This window comes from Ailuropoda melanoleuca, chromosome 2 (assembly GCF_002007445.2).
Source record: "Ailuropoda melanoleuca isolate Jingjing chromosome 2, ASM200744v2, whole genome shotgun sequence".
NCBI classification, from domain to species: domain Eukaryota; kingdom Metazoa; phylum Chordata; class Mammalia; order Carnivora; family Ursidae; genus Ailuropoda; species Ailuropoda melanoleuca.
The window spans coordinates 62,395,225-62,417,420 of record NC_048219.1 but is presented as its reverse complement, the minus strand read 5'-3'; the positions used below and the strand labels follow the sequence as shown (position 1 = coordinate 62,417,420).

The 22,196-nt window shown below is 37.6% G+C and overlaps 1 protein-coding gene across 1 annotated transcript in view; it reads right to left on the bottom strand.

The window, feature by feature from the left end:
* Positions 1-22,196, bottom strand: part of RPAP2 (RNA polymerase II associated protein 2) — a 77,570-nt gene that overhangs the window by 12,823 nt on the left and 42,551 nt on the right. The gene's annotated exons all lie outside the window — the stretch shown is intronic.

Below are 22,196 nucleotides of genomic sequence, written 5' to 3'. Positions count from 1 at the left end.
AAAGCTATATAAAGAGTTAAAGCTGTGGTTCAGTGAGTGAGTAGAGCCGAACAACCAAGGGAACTCTGTTATCCACGTCCTGGAGTGCGATCAAAGTCAGTCATGAATCTGGATTTTTATATGGCCTTCCCTGTTGTGGTCCCTACTGCTTTGCTCAGTGCACTCATTCCCGCTGGAGAATACATAATGTGGCTCCTGGAACAGTGGAAATCACAGTACAGTTCAGATTACGCTTTCCTGAATAATCTGGGTGATATATGTGAAGATCACATAGGCACTTGTCTGAAATGATGTAGCACAGACATCCTTCAACTCTGCCCCCAAACTAGAAGAAAAGCAACAACTCTTAGAATTTCTTGAGTCGTTATTATTGATTTCCAAACTCACAAAATCAAAAATGGTAGGCTATTGTAAAATGATATTGAACAACACTCCTCAAAGTCAACACAGCCTCAAGAGAAGAAAGAGCTGTGAGAACGTCTATGTGAATAAATGTCACCAGAAAGCAATCTTCTCTTTGGTTTGGGGTTGGAGGAAGGGACAGGAAGTGAAAAGCCACACACTTTTCTGTACCTATCAGATTTGAGAAATTACTGGGTTCACACAGAGTTCTGTTGCAGTAGGGAAACCTGTACTGCTGATTACCGTGCATAAAGCTGATGAACACGCAGAGGCTGCTAAAAGAGAATGCTGGGCTTTAAAGAAATTGTTAAACACTCACTCTCTCATCCTTCAGAAGTTAGTGATGGGAAGGAGAAGATAAGCAGCATGCACACGCACTAGGCTTGTCACTATACCAGTTAGAACAAATGCTACAATACCCAACACTGGGGGGGCTTCGAATAAAACAAAAACAAAAGTCTTCTAGGACAGATGAGGTATCTTTACTAATAATGGCCTGGGTAAGTGCAGACTCTAAAAGCTGAGATTTAACTGCACAGTCTTACTTTATAAGGCTATTTCACCACTTAATTTCCTTAAGTGGGATTTAGTCTCAACCTATCCAGCAAGTTTCCTTTTGACAGCTGATGTATCTGAGGCTTTGGACCGGGTAAGGGATTTATCCAGGGTCACCATGGCTAAGAACAGTGCTAAAAATGGACACCTTTATCACAAAGGCATCTTGCTTACCAATCAAGTCTCATTGCTCCTTTTTTCCTGCAGTAACAATTGTTACTTCACCCATATTTTATCTTCTGAAAAATAAGTTGGGATTTTCCCTTCTTCTCTACAAGAACAAATGCTAAATGATAAAGGATTAAAACAATACCTCTGTATATACACACACTCAAAACGGAAACAAAAGAGAGCTGTGACCAGTATGTAACACAATGGGTCAAAATGTCATCTATTTTCAGAAATTTGAGGGCTCATACAAACCCAAGACATTTTGCATAAACACATCTCTCAGATTTAAAAAAATTGTTCTAGTATAAACTTTGAAAAGGAATTTTATCTGTCTACTTCAGGGCTCCTTAGCATGTTAGTAATTAGGATTTCATGTTTAACATAACTTGTTTTCCACCTTGCTTGTTTCTTATTGGGGAGAATGAAGAATATTCAACTCTATCAGTGATTCTCTAAAAACATCTGTGTAATCTGTGGCCCCTGGCTTCCTCCCTGAAGTAACAAAACACACTTGGGCACAGGGAAAGAACCAAAAAAGCCACCCTGAGGAAGAACTTCTCTTTTTCCATCTATCAACATGGACTGGCTCATGCACAGAGGTAACTACTTTGTGGCACTTTCCTAAGCTGCTGTTGATGTTGCTTTCATGTAGAGAGTAAACACGGTTTTACACCTGACAAAGAATTCAGATACTTTAATAGGGGTTGTGGGTGGCTTTCTAAATTGGAGTAAATGAATTCATTTCCCTTGAAGAAATGTCAGTTCTTTTTCCCAGTTGTTCCCTTGTGGCAGATCTCAACTACTGAGTCAAACATATGAAGCTTCAGTGATTTCCAAGTTTGTAAAAAGATTTTTTTTTTCTTTATGAGACTAACTTGTTGGTCTTAAACCTTTCTGTGAAGTTGCAGCAAGTGTGAACTCCAAGGTGAGGCTTTGTGACTGATGTGACTTTCTTAAGGTCACGTAGTCAGTAAGAGATGAGCAAATAACCCAGAAGTACTCCCACTATTCCACACTTCTAACCACTATACCACACAAGCTCACATATCTGATTCATTTTAAAAACTGAGTATTATACCTTATGATTTTAAAGGCCCACTTGTATATGTTCTTCAAATAATTTCTGAAATCTATCATTACAAAATAAAATGTGCTAATGAAAACTGACAATTCTATTGTTTCTAATTCATTTTTTCTCTATGACAGCCGAAAAGCACCTTCCAACATCTTTAACTAATGAAGACTTTAGAAGAAAGCTAAGAAATGCCTTAAAGCAAGCAAATCCTAGAAGACATAGCTAAATCAACTGATTTAGCATAGCTCTGGTACACTAATAATTGCCCCAGAATTAAGGACAGTGGTTCTCAATTCTGTCTGTACAAATTACAATCACTTGGGGAACTTAAAAACTACATATGTCCACACAACCCAGGCCAATGAATTAAAATCTCTGAATCAGGTATTGGTATTTTTAAAAAAACTTCCTATGTAATACCAATGTACAATGAGTGTTGAGAACCACTGTAAATTTCTCAACTGTATAAACTTAAATAGTTCTGATTATGTGTTATACTTGTTACCTACAACAGTTAGAAGAAACTGAATAGCAAAGGAAATGAAATCTTTGCATAAACGGCTATGTAACAAAGCTGAAGGTAAGAGAGTCCCAAGGAATGGTCTCATCTATAGGAATTTATTCAAGGAAGTTATTATTTCTAAGAGGTTAAGGAATGCTTCTAAGGAGGCAGTGACATTTGAACTGGGCCTTGTGGGCTAGGACAGACAGATATGAAAAGGCAACTGGCATTTTAAACACAGTTCAGAGTGCTAATAAAGATGTCTGTGGGGGAAACCAGTGGACACAATGTAAGAAAACAAGAGCGTTATGTTGGAGAGACAGGTTGGGACCACTTTTAAGAGAGCCTTCAATTTCAAGCAAAATTACATAGAAGTGGGGCATCACTAGGTTTCTGAAGAAAGGCCTGCCCTAATCAGGATTAAGCTTTACTGAGATTATTGTTAAAGCTCGAGGAAGGATGGGCTAGTTGAAGGAAGAGACACCTGCAAGGAGACCTGTTTGGGAAGGCTCTAATTGCAGCAGTCTAGGCAAGTAATGAAAGCCTGATGTAAGTCAGCAGCACTGGGAAAGGAGACAGATCACTGGGTAAGAGAAAGTTACAAAGGTAGGACTCAGTATTGACTAGATAGCGGGGATAAGGACAAGAGAAGCACCAACAACACGTCGGCTTTCAATTCTGGGTAATTAGGAAGAGGGAAATGTCACCAAAAGAAATAGGGCACTTTTCAAAGATGAACTCAACCTCAGATTTGAGACTGTGAATTGCCTGAGGACTATCCAGATGGAGATGCCCAACAAAAAATAAAGTTTTGTCTGCAACCTAAGAGAACTATCAGAGTTAAAGGTACAACTTTGGAAGAGAAACACAAGAAATGTTGGATTGGGATGACTAATTTCCTTCCTCAGGTAACGCCATTATCCTTTACCAACTTTATTTGTGGGGACTTCTTGAACTAATCTCTCACCAGCACTCCTCTGAATCTCTTCCTTGTCTTAGCTTTCCTATTCATGACAACTAACAAGCTGAGATCAATGCTATAACCTGCTTTCTCCACAGTCACAGCAGGATGGCTGAAAACCCCTGGGGGGAAGGGAGTGGGAGGAAGATCGCTACCACTACAAATCCATGATCTTGGGCCTCTTCACAGGGTCATTTGTCAATATTCTCTGGCCCTGGGATACAGCTTTTTCCAGATCCTCTTTTTTTTTTTTTTTTTTTTTAAANTTAAAGATTTTATTTATTCGACAGAGATACAGACAGCCAGCGAGAGAGGGAACACAAGCAGGGGGAGTGGGAGAGGAAGAAGCAGGCTCATAGCAGAGGAGGCCTGATGTGGGGCTCGATCCCATAACGCCGGAATCACGCCCTGAGCCAAAGGCAGACGCTTAACCGCTGTGCCACCCAGGCGCCCCTCCAGATCCTCTTAATGACTACTCTTTTATGAGTATTTTCACTCGACCCAACCACCATCTCTTTACTCTTAGAACACAACTTCATATTGTACTTCATGAAAAATGAAGTTGTTAGGCATGATTTAAAAATCTCTCCCTTCTACTTAAAAACTAACCAACAGCCACATTATTCTTCACTTATTTTCTTCCTGTCTCAGACGATGTAGTTGTTCTCTCCTGTTCAAGCTATTCCATCTGCCTGTGACCATGGTCCCATTTCTTTGTGCCTCCCCTGGGACCCTGTTCCATGGTATATATCTACCCCTCCATCTCATTCTCAATTTCAAATTGTTTTTTTTTATTGGCTCCTTCTCCACACCCTATTAACATGCTTAAGTGTCTTTTCAAAACAAACTGTTCAGTCTCTCTCCTACCCTTATGATTAAGTTTCTCAACAGAGAAATCTACACTTGCTGACTCTACTCCTCATCTTAATCTCAGATATAAGAGTTTATATATTCCTTCCATTTATATAAGAAGTTTTTTTTCCAAATGTGCATTTTTTTCCCTTGGGGGAAAGAATACATATCTTTACTCCTTTTTATTTATTTTTTAAGATTTTTAAAATTTGTCAGAGAGAGAGAGAGCACAAGCAGGGGCAGGAGCAGGCAGAGGGAGAGCAAGGAGCCTGATGAGGGACCCGATTCCCAGGACCCTGGGCCTCCTGGGATCATGACCCGAGCCAAAGGCAGATGCTTAACTGACTGAGGCACCCAGGCATTCCTTTACTTCTACTTTCAATGTGCGGTTGACCCCTGAACAACATGGGTTTGAACTACATGGGTCTACTTATACAAGGAGTTTTGTTTAATATATCATACAGTACCATAAGTGTATTTTCTCTTCCTAATGATTTTCTTGATAATTTATTTTATTGTAATAATACAGTATATATAATACATATAACACACAAAGTACGTGTTAATCATCTGTTTATGGTATTGGTGAGGCTTCCAGTCAACAGTAGGCTATTAGTAAAGTTTAGGGGGAGTCAAAAGTTGTATGTAGATTTTTGTGGGGGAGGAGGTCAGTGCCCCAGCCCCTACAACATTCAAGGGTCAACTGCATAACCATATATCTTAATGTATAAGCTTAGCTGCAGAGAATTAGTGGCATTTAATTTTATAGTTTTGGAAACTGGGAACATGTAAAAGGTGCATAAATCTCAGTTTTTCAGATGAGCAACATTTTTCTCTGTAATGAAGCTGTAAGAATACTAGTTATCACCTGGTGACTGTTTTATTCTTACAAAACATTTTTTTCAGTGCAGCTGATTTGCCACTCACTGTAATTAAAAACCTCCATATGACAACATCATCATGTGGGGGCTGAAAAACTCAATGGAAAGAAAAATCTATAAATAAATGGAACTCTGAAATAGTACAGGCAATTCAGTTACTATAAGATGATTTCATTTCCACAGTAACTGCAGGTGTTCACCAAGCAGTCTGTAGTAGTTTTCCAAGTACTTTGGCTCCACTGGAATTTTCAGTATTAAGCCTTGTGTATATTTTGATATGTGTCATCCTTTAAGGCAAGAGTATACCTCTTCTAGCTGTACTAAAATGACAGAAAGCCAACTCTCAAACTCCTCCTTCAAAATGGAGAGTAGAACAACACACACAGCAATAATAGAATATCAAGCCTCATTTTACCCTTTGGCCTTAAAATCTTCTCTAAATATTTGTAAAAATACTTAGGGAGTAAAATGGAAGCATTTGAATTCTGCCTCAAAGAACTATGGGACTTTACAGTTAACTAGAACTATCAAAATGAGAAAAGTCAGCGGCAGGAAGAATATTAAAAAGGTGTTAAGTCTCTATAATAAACAATCTAAACGGAAGTGTTTAAACACAACAGGAAAAATACACTAGGCGACTAGGATCCTGAATTTAACAAACACTCGATACACATGGGAATAATAATTTTTTCTCCTCAAAACACTCATTCAACTTTGCAAGACTAGTTAATAAAATACATTCATAAAACTAGTTAAAGGAAGTTTGCCTCTAGAGTAAAATTTTCCATTAGGATCCATTAATATTTGATAAATGCTTCCAATTCAACGAACAAATACCAACATGTAAAACATTTAAAGAATTCTCCAGAATTCTGTCTGTGATGCACCAAATAAAAGATTTAGCACAATGCCATATATACTTGGTAATTAATTGCTCTTTAACCAATTCTTCTATTTTATCAGTCCACAGAAGATAAAAGATTAAGTCTATGGAGGGTAAGAGAAAAGCAGTATTTGGAATCAAGTTTTTAAGTCAAAGAAACATTTAAAAAATTTTATGTTAACTAATTTTATAGTTATAAAGGAGTTAAAAAACAATCTCACTTTTACATCTAGCTTTATTTTTCTTTGATTTTATTAAAGATTTATAACAACCTATTTGCAAAAAAGCAATGCTAGATTTGGTTAAAAGTAGTGATTCTTTTTAGGCTAAATAGTCTCACCCTTATTAGACCATACCTACCCTGGAAAATATGAATCATTACAGAGACACAGGGTCACTGTCCTTCCTTTCACTCATTATAGTAGGCAACGATTTTTGTTTTTTCCTGTGCAAAGCAATTTTACCAGTGCTACCAATTCTATGTTTAAGTCTATAACATCAACAATAATTTATCCAAGTCGTTCCTATCCATTCATTCGATTTATTCTATAAATACTGAGTACTTTACTAAGTGCCAGATTGAGTGCTTGGCACTAGGGAGACAAAAGTAATCTCGACAATGCCCTTGGCCAAAGGAGATTATGTTTTGGTAAGGAAACAGTTTCAAATTCACCTCGCTTACTGTAGACATCTTTCCTGGTTCAGTACTGCTTATGCCTCTTATTTTCATGTGTGCGTGTGTGCACGCATATACGAAGTACATGCATTTGGCCCTAGGAATGATTTGTGGGTCATGAAAGATGAGAAGGCAGAGAAGGTAAAAATCATGAATATGAAAAAAGTTAGTCACCAGAATTAAGCATAGTGGTTGTATATAGGTCAAGCTTAGAAATGCTGCCTTACACTTAATTCTCCTAGGACCTGCAGTGGAGCAGGTAAGAATCAATCAGGGCAGGTAATAAAAGCAATAATACTAACATGGATTTTTGAAAGGAGAAATATACAAGGTTTGGTTCATTTGCTTTTGAAATTAAGTAAAGAAGGCAAAATATTAGCAAATAATACATTCAAGGCAAGGAGAAACATGTTGAGGAAACAGTAGGAAAGACAGATGGGTAACAGGGGTTAGAGAAGAAAAATTAATAGGCAAAATATGCCTTTGATGACATTCCCAGTTTTGCCATGGGCCTCATCCTGCCAGCTACCCTGTGTCTTTTTAGTACTACCAAAAGTACTCTACCTAACATTTCCTTGCTCCCTGCCACCAACAAGTCCAAGCCTCCACTACCTTGAAAAGTCTTCTGAAGATTTACCATGTCATATGGGGTTATAATCGCTTCCCCCTCCTCTTCTGCCAACCATATGGAAAGAGTGGTCAACATGTGCTATGTCTAGTAGCTTCACAACTGTCTACTGCAGTTGTCCTTGCCAATTTGGTCTCCAGGCCTATCATCCTAAGAAAACTGCTTTCTTGAAGGTCACCTACAACCACCAATTGCCAAAGTCACAGCCTTTTTTCAGTGCTCATCCTTTTTCAACAGAGGATAAATACCAGGTTCTCAGAAAGGTAGTTACCACTTCTTTAACCTCATAACTGCTTTGGATTCCTTGGCAGTGTTCTGGTTGGATACATATGTTTCTGAAGTACACTGTGCCAAGGAAAGTGCACACATTTTGAAGTTAGACAGTCTGAGTCTGAGTCCCAGGTATGATCTTGGACAAAGTGCTTGTCTTCCCAGTCTGTTTCTTCCTCTGGGAAGTAGGACACCATCACTGATCTTACTGGATTGTGAAGATCAAATTAATGCATGTAAAGAATCTAGCATGGTGTTGCATATAGTTGATGTTCAAAAACGCCCACTTTCCCCCTCTTTCTGCTTTCTCTGTAGTGCTCAGGCATCCTTGGCATGGATGCAGCTGGTCCACAGGTTCTATCTCATCTTGACTTGGTGTTTAACATGTCTACCTCTGTCATCTCACATTTTCCTTACCATTTTTTAAAAAATTTTATTTATTTTAGTAATCTCCACACCCAATGTGGGGCTCGAACTCAGGACCCTGAGATCAAGAGTTGCATGCTCTTCTAACTGAGCCAGCCAGGTGCCCCTTCCTTATCATTTTTTTAAGTACATTAACTTTTTATGTAAAATGTGACAAAATAATTTGCAACTACGTTATGCAAAACCAACAACAGGAATTGTACAGCTGGTGAGGTGAGCTTCAGAGCTGCATTACTTTACCAGGATCATCTTTGCTTATTTCCACCAGGTTCCTTCCTGGGGGATACTTATATCCCTTCCACATGGTTCTTATTTGCGGTTCTTCATCCAAAGCTGTGCCTTCCTCTCCTCAACAAGCCACTTCTCTTTCTACTTCAGAATTGGAGGAGTGAACTCCAGAAATGTGCCCATGTAACATGCAAATGCAACAAAATCACCCAGCCAAGCATGATTGTGATGACAAGTAAAACAATGTCCAAGACATAAATACATGGTGAAAGATTATTCACCAAGATCTTGACAAAGGAGTGTGCTCATGAAACCCCTAGTTGGTAGATGTCTCGCAAGTCAGTTCTAGTCCTTGGCTTCAAAGGATCTACAACACCCTCCTTTACTGTTTCTCCTCAGGTCCTTCCTTTTCCTCTCCTTACAGAAGTCCCCAAGTTGCCTTCAGCAAGCTGGATCGTGGCCCCTGGCCACTAAGGCCTTCCTGATGGCACTCAGGGTCCACACTGGGGTGCTGGTCTGACTCTGGGCATTGGACGTGGGCAGACTCCCTACCATTCTGTAGATCCAATTCCACATTTTCAAATACCTATTGGGGAACCACCCAAGTATATAATCTGCCTGAACCTTTCGTATTCCTGAACAGGAACAGCCTTGGTGCTTGCAGAGCAGATATTAAACCAAATGCACCATCTCTTAAAATTAGTTCCTCGTGCCCATTTCCCTAGAGGCACCAGTATTTTCCCAGTCACCTGTCTTAATACAGGCATACTGTGAAGATACTGCGGGTTTGGTCCAGACCATTGCCATAAAATAAGTATCATAATAAAGAATGAATTTTTTGGTTCCCTAGTACATATAAAAGTTATGTTTACACTATACTGTAGTCTATTACATACAACAGCACGACATCTAAAAAAAGTACACACCTTAATTAAAAAATAATTTAAAAATGCTATCACCTGAGCTTTCAGTGAGCTGTGATCACTGATCACAGGTCACCATAATGTAGTAATAATAAAGTTCAAAATATTGCAAAAATTACCAAAATGTGACAAAGAGACATGAAGTGAGCAAATACTGTTGGAAAATAGTGTTGACAGACTTCCTCAATGCAGGGTTGCCACAAACCTTAAATCTGTTAAAAAAAAAATGCAATAATCTGCGAAGCACAATAATGTAAAGCATAATCAAATGAAGTGTGCCTGTATTTTGCAATCATTTATTACCCCTGTCCCCTCCAACACACACACATTGCCAAATGTAGATCAGCAATTGTAGATTCCGGAGTTGTAATGTCTCTTATCATCTGTCTCTCCCACTTAATTTTCGTTGTAATCATTTTAGTTCACTGTCTCATTGCTCTTTGGTGAAGTATGCTATCACTACTGGAGTCTTGGAGAAATCAAAATGGTGTGGTAAAGAGTAAGAATGCAAGAGATTACTGAAAAGCACTGGAAACATGGACAGCAAATTAGTTCTTTAAGAAGTTTGCTAAGTGAATGGATGGATAGTCTGAGAGGAGTCAGTGAAGTTAAGGACAAAGGATAGGTTTTTTTCTGTTTTGTTTTTTAAACTTCCAAGATGAATAAGCAGTTGTAGGGAGGAGGGAAGGAGTCAACAAAGAGTGAGAAAGGGTAGTTTCCTAATTAATCTCACTTATACCTTAATTCACTCATTCACTACCAGATATTTATTATAAATCTAGAATCAGGCACACTGCTAAGTGCTGGGTATATAATGGAGAATAAAATCAGACAAAGAACCAGCCCCCTAAATCTTCAGGTTGAATCATGGAGGCAGACATTAATCAAGTAATCATACAATTAAATATAAAACTGAAAACAAGACAAGTGTAGGAAAGATATTATAAAAGCCTGTTTGTAAACATATCTGCTCTAGTCAGGAAGTCAAGAAAAACTTCTTGAGGAGGTTCTTCAGGTTCTAAAAGATGAAGGGGAATTAACCAAAGAAAGGGGGGGGGGAAATATTCTGGACAGAGGGAACAACCAGTGTCCTATGAGGATGTGATGAGAAGGGCCGAAAGGTCAGTGTTCTGGGAAAGAGAACAAGGTAGGCTGGTGTGAGAGGAGGCTGGAAAAGAAGGGGCTGTACTAAACAGGGCCACGCAGGCCACAATAAGAAGGTTTTTCTTTAAGAGCAGTTGGAAGCTTTCGAAGGACTGATGAAGGACTGGTGGAAGACAGGATCAGACCTGACTCCAGATTTCTCCAAGACTGATCTTCCTAAAGCGTAGGTTTCATGACAGTACTCTGCTCAAAATTTAAATGACTTTTCACTGTTCACTGAAGTTTATCTGCCACGAAAGGATCTATCTCTATGATAGACCCAAATTTCCTACCACTCTTTCCAGTTATTTTGTACTTTTCACCAAATCCCTTCTTTTTGCTCTTTGTCCATGTTACAGGTACCTCCTAGAATGCCCTCATCCTTTTTTTTTTTTTTTTTAAAGATTTTATTTGTGAGTGAGCGAGAGAGTGAGCGTGCTCAAGTGGGGGAGAGGGACAGAGAGAAGCAGACTCCCCACTCAGCAGGGAGCCTGATGCCGTGGGGCTCAGTCACAGGACCTGGGATCATCACCCGAGCCGAAGGCAGACTCAACTGACTGAGCCACCCAGGCGCCTCAGAATGCCCTCATCCTTTCATTTCCTTTTTTTTTTTCCTCTTCCCATCCCTCCCACCCTCCTCCACTCCAGCAACCCTCGGTTTGCTTCCTGAGATTAAGAGTCTCTTATGGTTTGTCTCCCTCTCTGGTTTCATCTTGTTTCATTTTTTCCTTTCTTCCCCTTATGATTCTCTGCCTGTTTCTCAAATTCCACATATCAGTGAGGTCATATAATTGTCTTTCTCTGATTGACTTACTTTACTTAGCATGACACCCTGCAGTTCCATCCACATCATTGCAAATGGCAAGATTTCATTTTTTGATGGCTGCATAATATTCCGTGGTAGTATATACCACATCTTCTTTATCCATTCATCTGTCGATGGACCTGTGGGCTCTTTCCCTAGTTTGGCTATTGTGGACATTGCTGCTAAAAAACACTGGAATGCAGTTGTCTCTTCAGATCACTACACTTGTATCTTTGGGGTGAATCTCTAGTAGTGCAATTGCTGGGTTGTAGGGTAGCTCTATTTTCAATTTTTTGAGGAACCTCCATACTGTTTTCCAGAGTGGCTGCACCCTTGGATTCCCACCAACAGTGTAAGAGGGTTCCCCTTTCTCCGCATCCTTGCCAAAATCTGTCGTTTCCTGACTTGTTAATTTTAGCCATTCTGATTGGTGTGAGGTGGTATCTCATTGGGGTTTTGATTTGTATTTCCCTGATGCCAAGTGATGTTGAGCACTTATTCATGTGTCTGTTGGCCATTTGGATGTCTTGTTTGCAGAAATGTCTGTTCATGTCTTCTGCCCATTTCTTGATTGGATTATTTGTTCCTTGGGTGTTGAATTTTCTAAGTTCTTTATAGATTTTGGATACTAGCCCTTAATCTGATATGTCATTTGCAAATATCTTCTCTCATTCTGTCGGTTGTCTTTTGGTTTTTTTGACTGTTTCCTTTGCTGTGCAAAAGCTTCTTACCTTGATGAAGTCCCGATAGTTCATTTTTGCCCTTGCTTCCCTTGCCTTTGGCGATGTGTCTAGGAAGATGTTGCTGCAGCTGAGGTCGAAGAGGTTGCTGCCTGTGTTCTCCTCAAGGATTTTGATGGATTCCTGTCTCACATTTAGGTCTTTCATCCATTTTGAGTCTGTTTTTGTGTATGGTGTCAGGAAATGGTCCAGTTTCATTCTTCTGCATGTGGTTGTCCAATTTTCCCAACACCATTTGTTGAAGAGACTGTCTTTTTTCCACTGGATATTCTTTACTGCTTTGTCGAAGATTAATTGACCATAGGATTGGGGGTCCATTTCTGGGCTCTCTATTCTGTTCCATTGATCTATGTGTCTGTTTTGTGCCAGTACCATACTGTCTTGATGATGACAGAGCTTAAAGTCCGGGATTGTGATGCTACCAGCTTTGGTTTTCTTTTTCAACATTCCTCTGGCTTTTCGGGGTCTTTTCTAGTTCCATATAAATTTATGGAACATTCTAGTTCCATATAAATTTTATGCTCAAAATTTAAATGACTTTCACTGTTCCTCTGGCTATTCGGGGTCTTTTCTAGTTCCATATAAATTTTTAGGATTATTTGTTCCATTTCTGTGAAAAAAGTTGATGGTATTTTGATAGGGATTGCATTAAATGTGTAGATTGCTCTAGGTAGCACAGATATTTTAACAATATTTGTTCTTCCAATCCATGAGCATAGAACGTTTCTCCATTTTTTTTTGTGTCTTCCTCAATTTCTTTCATGAGTATTATACAGTTTTCTGAGCACATATTCTTTACCTTTTTGGTTAGATATATTCCTAGGTATCTTATGGTTTTTGGAGCAATTGTAAATGGGATCGACTCCTTAATTTCTCTTTCTTCTGTCTCGTTGGTGTATAAAAATGCAACTGATTTCTGTGCATTGATTTTATATCCTGCCACTGTACTGAATTCCTGTATGAGTTCTAGGAGTCTTTTGGGTTTTCACTTCTATTTCTTGAAAACCTTTCTATCCTTTGGGCCCATCACAAACCCCACTTCTGTGAAACCCTCTCTCTTTTTTTTTAAATCTTTCTTGTCAAGATATTTTGCTTCTTTGAAACTCCCAATAGTCTGTGCTTCTTTTTTGCCATTTGATATATTTAACTTTCTACTGTAGTTACCTGTGCACACATTCATCTCCCTCTTTCCTCAACATCCAGCAGGCTGTAAAGTCTTTGAGTGCAGAGGCTTTGTTTAATCTTGGTATCCCCACAGTGCCTAAAATATAGCCTTACCAGTAGCAGCTGCTCAATATACCCTTGCTGTCTCTTTTTAAATTCAAATTTCTAAGTATTTGGAACCTTTTCAATTATTGTGTAGATGCCAGCTTCTACACTGATTTATAGTTATGATGCTATAACGAAGTGTGGGTCTCAATTCCTTTTCTGGCATTTATGGTCTCTACTTATGTTGATTTTTATGGCATAGATTAGAGACATAAAAAAAAAGACTAAACCAACTCTTTAGAAGAAAAATCAGAGCTACAAGTCAGGTACTTATCAATCCTTTAGCTAACAACAAGATCTCAGAGAAGAAACTCAGGTTGCCTTACCATATCTAGTTTGTTTATTTATTGCTGAGAAAGAGAGAGAGAGCAAAGAAGCAGGGGGAGCAACAGGCAGAGAGAGAAGTAGGCTCCCCGCTGAGCAAGGAGCCTGATGTGGGACTCGATCCCAAGACCCTGAGATCATGACCTGAGCTGAACAAAGGCAGACACTTAACTGTAAACTGAGCCACCCAGGTGTCCCACCATATCTAGTTTAAAGAAGATTTATCAATGAACACTTGAGATCTTTTCCTCAGTGACTAAAAAACAAAGTAGGAAGTAAAAAAAGAAAATGTTATTCTAGAACCACTTTATAAATTTCCTTAAATGTGATCTGAACAAAGAATCTAAAATTCACATGAGCAGATTTCTAGACATCCCTATTCACTGACAAGATTTATTTCTAGAATAAAATGTAAAGAATAATGTAGAAGAGGGAAAAGAGGTCCACGGATTGCAGTGAGGATTCTGTAAGCAAAATAGTTTTAAAACATATTTTTATGGGGCGCCTGGGTGGCTCAGTCAGTTAAGTGTCTGCCTTCAGCTCAGGTCATGATCCTGAGGTCCTAGGATTGAGCCCTGCATCAGGCTCCCTGCTCACTGAGAGAGTCTGCTTCTCCTTCTCCCTCTGCTGCTCCCCCTGCTTGTCCTCACTTTCTCTCTCTCTGTGTGTCAAATAAATAAATAAATAAAATCTTAAAAAAAAAAATTACCTCCCCCACTACCCCCCCCATATTTTTACATTAAAAACAATCAACATACACATTTTATTTTGCTCTTCACCACTCTAAGTATAATGCTGAGATACTAAATCACTCCATTGTTTCCTTTTGCATCCAGGGCAGGTTCCTCAGCTTTGATGTGGAGAGCAATATAGTATCAGCTAATATAATGTCAGTCTGTAGTAGAAAGAGAGTAAAGGAATCTTGAGGGGTGTTCCTCCCCTTGACTTAAATGAGTACTCTGTAATCTTTCCACAGAAAGAGTGATTAGCTGTATCATTCAGTGCATTTCTTTGCCAAGCTTAATGACTAAGATCATTAAGTAATAATACTTGGGCAGAATCACCATGGTTCTTTATCAGCAAAACTAAATTGTTTTCTATGCTAAATATACTCATCCTCATTGTCTCAGTACCCTTTCACATACTGCATTGGAAAAACTTCTTACTTATAACACCTCATAGCTGAATTCACACTACTAAGTTGACTTAACCTGGATATAGTCTAACCCCTCATTTTGCCAACAAGAAAAATAATGCACAGTGCACTGGGTGTTATATGCAACTAATGAATCATCGAACTTTACATCAGAAACCAGGGATGTACTGTATGGTGACTAACATAATATAATAAAAAAACATTAAAAAAAAAAAGAAAAATAATGCATGGTGCACTGGGTGTTATACGCAACTAATGAATCATGGAACTTTACATCAAAAACCAGGGATGTACTGTATGGTGACTAACATAATAAAAAATATTATGATTAAAAAAAAAGAAAGAAAAATAATGCAAAATGAGGTTAAGAAACTTGTGCAAGGCTACACTGCCAGTGCAAAGGAAAAAAAACAGGATAAAATCCAGAACGAGACCGAATTCAGGGTTTAAGAGGCCCTTGCATAGCTAAAGATAGTCTGTATGGTAAGGGAATCACATTTAATGAAGGTATTGTAATGATTAATAAAAATTACTTACATGCATTTAAATTGCATTTACTTTTCTCCTGGACACAAAGCTAAAGTCTCAAAATAAGGAGGCATGTGAGGCTATTACTATTAAGGACTTCTAAGAAAAAGTAGAAAAGAAGAATGTACCATGAAGAAGCATGTCATTATGGGCTTTCTACTTCATAACTATTATCTAGGAAATGGAGATAAAAACTTTGATTATAAAAGACTATGCTAGCCAAATAAAATAAAATGTTTTTCTTATAACAGATGGTTTATGCCCTGATAATGTTTGTATTTAGTGCTTTAGGATTACCTATTAATAAGGAAGCAGGGATGCTTTCCATTGATATTTCTAATTCAAAGCAAACAAGTTCTTTGTAACTCACTTTGTAGTGATATATTACACATAGGTTTGTTTAAAGGGCTGGGCTGTTGTGACTTTAAACTTTATATCTAAATCCTGCTTGTGACAGATCTTTAAGAGCAGCTTTGTAGATGAGAGCTGGAAAAGCTTTTCTTCATAATTGTTGCTATGTAACAATTCTCTCAGACTAGTGGCTCCAGCTTTTTTCTTCAATGCTCTAACACTGAAATGGAACCAAACAGTGGTGTCCATATGCAACATTATCTCATTCTTACAGTGCAGATCCCTGAGGCTGGGGATAACAATGCCGTTAAGCCTCTAGCTTCTTGGCCTCCTCGGGCCTGTCCTCTCAGTGAGCTCAGTCAGGATGTGAAAAGTTATTGGTAGATACAGAGACTGACTCCTCAAGTCAAGGCTGTGACTGGTAAGGGCCAAGTGCTGCTTGCAACCTGCAAGTCACCAGTGCTGCCACTGTTGCTGCTGGGGATGAGGAAGCTAGACGGAATATCTTTGTTAAGGAATCTTGGTGACTTTAATATGAATTGTGGCCTGAAACTGGGGACTCTCAGCAATTTGTGGTTAAAAACAGTAATATTATAAAATTGTCAAAAATATGAGGAATTCTGAGGGGAAAAAAATCACTGGCTTTTGTTAAAAAATTAAACAAGTATTTTTTCTTTAGAAAATATCTGGATTCCTAGAGTAAAGTTACTTCAATTTAAAAATATATTTTTCATATATGAACTCTCAGCAGTAAGTATGGGGAGGGTTAGAAATAACAGAACTATTATTTAACCCTCAGTAAACAAATACTTAAACTTCACTATGACAATGGTACTGTGATAGTAAACACCTTAAGATAAATCCAAGATTTACAAGAAAAAAACAAACAAAAGGAGGAATTTTATGGATACTGAGAAATCAAAAAAAAAAAACAAAACACCTGTTATGACTCAGACATTCGATTTATATGGTCTTATAATTTAACATGATGGTCTTTCTGAAAGGGTGGGGGTCAGAAGTAGTCATTTTGCATATTAAGGAGAAATTCCTAGAACATAACAAGTTGATATTACAAGTCCATGAAGGTCTAAAATCACTCACAATGGGCATATTTGAGTTTTGGAAAAACTGCAAATATGAGCCTCTAAAATGACTACTCGGTATGAGGTAAGAAGAGAAGACCTTTACAGTTCAATAATCTATGGAGACCTCGGCAGAAATTTATAAAAGTGAAGCCACCTTGGAAAACAGGCTAGCAGTTCCTCAAGATTAAACAAAGAAGCTACCATATGATGGTAACTCTACTTTCAGATATATATACAAGAGAACTGAAACATACGTTCATACCAAAACTTGTAAACAAATGTTCACAATAGCCAAAAAGTAGAAACAATCTAAATGTCCATCAGCTGATTAATGGATAAATAAAACGTGGTATATCCATAAAATGGAATATCACTCAAACATAAAAAGGAATGAAGTACTGCTATGTGCTACAACATTAATGAACTTTGAAAACATGTTAAGTGAAAGATGCCTGACATAAAAGGCCACGTATTATATTATCCCATCTGTACAAAATGTTCAAAATAGGTAAATCCACAGAGACAGAAGTAGATTAGTGGTTGCCAGGGGATGAAGGAAAAGGAAATTGGGACTAAGCTAATAGATATGAGGTTTCCTTTTGGGGTGATGGTAATGTTCTGGAATTAGACAGTGATGACCGTTACATAATATAGTAAATATACTAAAAACCAGTGAATGGTCCACTTTAAAATGGTGAATTTCATGTTATATGAATTTATAATTCAATAAAAAATCAATTAAATATGAAAAATTCCATAATTAGAAGGAAAAATAAAAAAATTATTTCAATGATCTTCCATTATGGTCTCAACTACTCAGAACCAAATTGGGAATGTTAGAAGGAAGGCCTGAGAATACTTCTGAAAACCAATAAACTTCTAAGGAACCATCTCTTCATTTTTCATGGTATGCTCACAAAGTTCTCTAAGGAAATCAGTGATGGGTGGGCTAAAAAAACAATCTGCGGAGGCAAAAAGCCTTAGTCACATCTTTCTGCTCATGCCTGGTACCCCAGGGAAGTGACTCTTCTGAGTGTCTATCTGTATGATGGTTACCTAAAGTGGCTGCGCATACCCAGTGAAGGCTTTTGTTTAGAGATCATGGTCAAGTTGAGCTTGTTTAAATACCATTTCTCAGGACTTAACATGCTACTCCCTAAACGACAGGCATACTGAAAGCTTTTAGGGAGAATAAACTATTGCATGGTCTCTGCCTAAGAAGTGGGCCACAGTTCACTGGAAACAGACATTTCAGATAAATAAAATGAAAGCAGACATTTTTGGAGATGATCTTGAAAGCTTTCCATTAGAGAACACCAAGGGCATAAAACTAGGAATAGCATGTATCCATGTTAGACTACCACAAGTCACTCTCTACCATCTCTAAGTAATACAAAGTATTCATCTACTTCATTAGATAATCAAATCATTCCCATGGAACAACACTTACCCTTCTCTCTGGCTACCCACTAAGGGACATTCAACTCCTATGCTACAATTAACCATGGACTGTCATAATACAAAGTAGCAGCTATTTACAAAGGTTAGCTTGGGTAGAAAAGTTACATTTTAAATATGAAAAGTCAATGAGGAAACTGATTCACATTTCTGGCATGTGGCTATACATATAAAGTATATTAGGCCAGTTAATCTGCTTCTCCATAGCCCTCTATATAGTTTCTCTTTGGTGGCTAGTCTGGACCTTTCTCTAGATTTCTCAGTTTTTGGTCAACATCTACATAGTCCCATCTTGTGTTACAGGCTGAAATATAACGAGAGCCCAAAGAAGACTGGGAAGACCAAGAACAAAGGGAACAGGAAAAGGAGAAAAGGGATCAAGCTGATGGGGGTGTCCTATAACTATAAAATCTTCTCAGAATACCAGTCAAAATATTCTCAAAGACACTATACTGAGTACTGAGACCATGATGAAAAGCGATTCTACAGTTTCTGTTTTTCCTATATTAGAAGTAGGATGAGAATTATGAGGATATAAAAACAAATATGATACACTATGAGGAGGCATCACAAAATGGACTTTAATTATTATGCTTGCTAATTTGGTATATAAACATCAAAATTATACAAATACATTAACTAGCTTTACACAATAGAGTATATAGGCACTAAAATACTTATAGCAGACTGTCTATATATTTATATACATCTTTATGAAAAATCATGCATCAAGACTATGGAAAGAGCCTAATATTAGAGCATTACTTTGTGGGAAAATCAGATTCAACTCTGTATTCTTTCAACATATAGTATGTAAGAGTAAAGCCTGATAAAGTTCAACTAAGCTAAAAAATTACTATAAGCAAGTGCTTAAGCAATAACACCAATTACCAGGCTACTTTACTGCATTTCTAATGAGTTATTAAAAAACAAAAAGAGGGGCACCTGGGTGGCTCAGTTGGTTAAACATCTGTCTTCAGCTCAGGTCATAATCTCGGGGTCCTGGGGCTGAGCCCCATATCAGGCTCCCTGATCAGTGGGGAGTCTGCTCCTCCCTCCCCCTCTACCCCTCCCCCTGCTTGTTCTCTTTCTCTCTCTCAAAAATAAATAAATAAAATCTTTAAAACAAAACAAAAAAATACTGGGTCAATTATCAATATTACAGATGTTCTATGTAAGGAGCACTTCAGAATCTTTGCTAATTATAACATTTACTAAATAAACATGAAAGCACTAAAGGGAAATTAATTCCTTCACTGTTAAATAAATGTATACTGTTTAAGCTCTGATTTAAAAGGTCTTTCCGTGTGCTCTTGACAACTATTTAAGGTCTGAGTACAAAGTATAAATATCCATAAATGTTGCAGTCATACTGGCCATTCAAGTCATATGGAGAAATCTAAATGAAATGGGACTAGGTCATGATGTAGTTTTACATAAAAGTGTATTATTTCATTGGGTGTGCAAAGATTAAGTGTATAATTTGATTTAATTCCTTCCTGAGATTATACAGGTATAAAATTCCCATCAGTATACACTGACAGATTACACATTGTGGTTTAAATTTTTCTAATGTTAACTACCCTTGCAGTTTCACAAGTGTATTATGAGGAAAAGATGATTTGCTACAGAAACACCTTATTTACTGTTAAGAATACAGATGTGAAAATTCAAGAACCAGCCGTCTTTCATTCTTCTGGACCACTATGTTTTGCTCAAAATACTGATTTTTTCCCCCTCTAACAAAAGTTAAGACTGGAGCCAGTACAGCAAAAATGTTAAAAAAAAAATGTACATTTTCTAAGTAGTTCTCAAGAGGAATTTTGATACAGCTTTCATTCATTAAACAAGTGCTAATAATAACAAAACCTTGCAATGTTCATATACAAAGAATAGTACCACTGTTATATAATACTGAATATATTATCTTATTATACTCATCTTCAGTGACTATAACTGCCATTCAGAATCTTTTTCCTAGCTATAAAGATTTAGAAGAAGTTTACTTTTAGCATGAATTCTAGAAACATCTGCAAGTAATGATTAAAAATTCCACTGGAAATTTGAGAGTAGATGCAAAGGTTTTCCAAATCATAGAATAATTATTTAAAAAAAAAAGATAATCCCATGTATGCCTATGTTCAATCTTAGTGGCAATACATTAAAAGGCTGAGTAGTGTGGTTATTGCTTCACAAATATGTGTGAGTATGTTACTTCCTTTCTCCTTTTATGTGCATGTCTCTTTGGATGTCTAAAGTCTCCATATTTTTCCCTGTGTTTAAGATTCTTCATCCAATGTTGGCCTTCAAGTCTACTTTTTCTTCCCCCAACAACAAAATGCCTATCCCAAAAAGTAATTATGAACTCTAAGTGGGCAGAAAGAGGGGTATAAATATTAAGTATAATTATACTTTAGAGAAGTCAATGGGATTAGTATTTAACTAAGTATTTTAATTTTACCCCCATCTTATAAAGTAATATTTACTCTAAAAGAATAATAAAAGAACAAGACAGAATGAAGGGACTTACGAGTTGAGCAGAGATTCTTTGGGGGGAAGAAATATGAAAAGCTAAAGGAGACTTTCTGAGAAAAGAGGAAATAAATAAAATAATACTGGGACAGGAGACAAAAGTCTTAGAAGCTGATGACCAAAGAATAAGGGGTTTCAGCTAGTGAAATACAGAAGGTGCAAATGCAGAATGGAAGGGATCAGGAACACCCTGCAAGGAGGGCCAATGGCAAAAGTAAGAATTATGAGAAAATAATATTTGAAAGGCAAAAACCAAGAAAGTTTCAGCTCACTTGGTGTCTACAGTGACCAAGGATTTTAAAAGAAGCCAGAAGAGCCCTAACTGGACAGAATTTTAGTTATGCAGGTATCAAAAGGACCAAGAACCAGGAGAAGAATGGACAGATGTAGCCAGGGTGTTAATGTATAATGAAAGAGAAGGATACAAGGTGAATGACAAAAGGAACTAGTCAGTGTTTACTGCTACCTCAAGACTGACCGCGTAACGTGCAACGGGCAATACAAATAAGATGTGTGCAGTTTGTGTCTTAACTTCAATTAAGTTACTATTTTTATGGGTCACTGACCCTTGAAATAAGAGGTTCCCTATACTATATCCAAAGTTAGGGAAGTCACATAGTGCCTAAAAGGATTAGCAAAGCTTTCAATATTTTGTGCCACGTGGGGGCCTTTATTAAAATCAAACACTAGAAGTTTATTTTTGTGTGGAATAATCATTTGAAATTTTAAAGGCAGTCTTTATTATTTCATTTTCTATATTTTTTCCCCCCTTCCTATACATTTTGGAGAAGATGTGTCAGAGTTTGATACAAAAAAAAGTAGGACCTAACATGTATCCTCAGTAAGCAGCTGCTCATTAAGATAATACTTCCAGTTACTGGCTTAGAAAGCAAGATTCTGAGATTACTGCTTGGCACAGGCCTGTGACTTGTCAACCAAAAAAGTTACTTCCTCTTTAGTATAATGAATTGCAGAAGTACAGTTAAACAGTTATCTATGAGGGTTTATTGGCAGGCATAGGATATGGTGGGTGAGCAGAGATACTGATATTTTTTTTTTGCTAGTGACCAAAATATTTACAAATTTCAGAAAATGGAAAGAACTTTCTAAAAAATTAATAGGATCTGTTTCACAAATAACCAATTCAACTGGAACACTGAATAGTAGAAATGACAAAAGATTTGTTCTTATGGTTGATAAAAAATTTATATCAGGGCATTCAAGTAAAGTTATTTTCTGTGTTCTGATTTAATGAATCATGTGAGTTGTATCTGGTTGGGTGACACAGATGCTGGCTCACTGAAGCCTAGTCTAATGCCTCCCAGCACAGCCTTCCTTGGGACAGTGAAGACAGAGTAACATGTCAGACTGA